Below are 2,698 nucleotides of genomic sequence, written 5' to 3'. Positions count from 1 at the left end.
AAAAACCCAATAATCCAAACCATGCCAAAACCCGAATCTGCAATATTACATTTTGTTCTTCGTCATGTAATGTTTCCCTTATATTTTGGTTTTGAGGCGGGTATTGGGCTTGGACAACGGTTTCCCGAGTTTTGCAGGTCCCACCTAATTTTGTAATCAAACGTATAAAAAAACATTTATGTTGTTACCATATTTGTGGGCATGCTAATCTCGTACCTTCCCTTTAAGCTTTATCCCCTTAAAAATATGAGTTAATCACTGTCATAGTATTTATTTAAAAATCAAATCATAGCTAAAAAAACAAAAGCAAGAATCAAAGTTCAAACTTGCAGCAATTTTCGTTTAAGATCATCATTAATCATCTCTTTACTTCGTAGATTTTCAAGTAATTTTCATTGAGACATTTCATCAAACAGTTGGAGGGCATTCTTAATCAAACAATTGATTAACGTACATTGATCGATTAACCACAATAATTGAAACCTCATGTTGGACTAATCAATTAAATAAGAAGAATCAAGACCCAAATTTAACATATACTTCAACATAGCAAGAAACAAATGAACCCCCCTACTATATAAGTAAATACTACACATGTGTGTAATACTCTGTATTACACGTATGTAATACATGTATTACACATCTTATCCATTTACCTAATTCATCTATTAAGTCCATTTATTAATACATGCGTGTAATGTAAGTATTGCACGTATGTAATACATGTATTACACATCATAAAACTTATTCAAAAATTAGGTCAAATTGAGTGCCGTGTCATACTAATTCCAAACCAACTCATAATTAACAATCAGTTGTCTACTAATCATGTCGTAAATCGCAAGTAATCAATTGAACTATCAAGTTAATACATGAAACAAGCAGATTATTAATCAATTTATTGATTAAGGTAAAAAAAATAGAAAACAAAGTATTCGAATAGAAATACCTACAACTGACATGTTAAACGACTGAAATAATCGATCATTAGGATCTTGAACAATCGAGCTGTCATGATTTGTTGTGTTATTCTATAGAAAGATGGTTTTTGTTAATATTATTGCACATCGAGGCCGACGAGTCATCTAACAGGGAAGCGATGCTGGGTTTTTTATTAGAGGTAATTTACAAATTTAACCCTATAGTTAGGAGTTCTTTAGTTCTCTCTCTAAATAGGAATTCTCTCTTGGTCCTTTCCCTATATATATAGGGGTGGGATCTAGAGAGAACTCCTCTTAAAGAGATAACTAGTAAAGAATTATTTTTAACTATTTTAAAAAAAAATATTTTGTGATTTTTTTTCTTTCCTCATTCTACTAAGATGATATTGATACTAAAAAAAAAAAAAAAAAAAAAAAAAAAACCTTGTCGGTGTAGTACTGTAGTGCATATGTGCACTAATGCCTATTACATATATACAATAGTGTTTTATTGCATATAATACAACACAATTGCATTATCCAATACACACTATTAAATATATGCAAATACGACACTAATAATTGTATGCAAAACACATTATCGCATATATGTAATACAACACTAATGCACATATGCACTATATCGATTTTTTTTAATTTTTGTATATAATATAACATTATTGCAAATAAACAATACAAACAACTATATATATGTTATTCGACACTATTTCAAATATCAAAATGCACACTATTGCACATATGCATTATAAAAAAAGTCGGTGTATTGCATATATGCATTACTCGTTAATTTTTTTTTTCTTTTTTTTTTGTGGAGAAGAATAACAACATATAAGAAGGATGAAAGAAAAAAAATTTTAAAAATATTCTTTTTAATTAAATTAAAAATACTTCATTATTAGTTCTCTAGTTCTCTTTATAAAATGAAGATCTCTCATGATCCTCTACCTATATATATATATAGGGGTGGGATCTAGAGAGAACTCCTCTTAAAGAGAAAACTAGAGAACTAGTAAAGAATTATTTTTAACTATTTTAATAAAAATTATTTTGTGATTTTTTTTTCTTTCCTCATTCTAATAAGATGATATTGATACTAAAAAAAAACACAAAGTTATCGGTGTAGTACTGTAGTGCATATGTGCACTAATGCCTATTGCATATATACAATAGTGTTTTATTGCATATAATACAACACAATTGCATCACACAATACACACTACTTAATAAAGGCAAACACAACACTAATAATTGCATGCAATACACACTATCGCATATATGTAATACAACAATAATGCACATATGCACTATATCGATTTTTTTTGTATATAATGTAACACTATTGCACCTATAAAATTCATAAAATTGCATATATGCTAATCAACACTATTCCATATATAAATATACACACTAGTGCACATATCCATTAAGAAAAAGTCGATGTATTGCATATATGCGTTTCAACAAGTTTTTTTTTTATTTTTTATTTTTTTATGGTAAAGAATAACAACATATAAGAAGGATGAAAGAAAAAAAATTAAAATTTTTTTTTAATTAAATTAAAAATATTTCATTATTAGTTCTCTAGTTTTATCTCTAAAGAGTTCTCTCTTGATCCTTTCCCTATACACACACACACACACACACATACATATAGGATTGATTTCTTTTGAGAACCGCTTTGAGTTTTAACAACTCGAAAGAACTCAACGTAACAATTTTTTTACACGTGTGTAATACGTAAGTGTAAGTAATGTACA

Source organism: Bidens hawaiensis, unplaced genomic scaffold (genome assembly GCF_021521415.1).
Source record: "Bidens hawaiensis isolate Kalapana, Puna unplaced genomic scaffold, B.hawaiensis_p1.1 tig00073774_1, whole genome shotgun sequence".
In the NCBI taxonomy this organism is placed as follows: Eukaryota; Viridiplantae; Streptophyta; class Magnoliopsida; order Asterales; family Asteraceae; genus Bidens; species Bidens hawaiensis.
The sequence above is the reverse complement of the archived record's forward strand: the minus strand, read 5'-3'. Positions refer to the sequence as shown.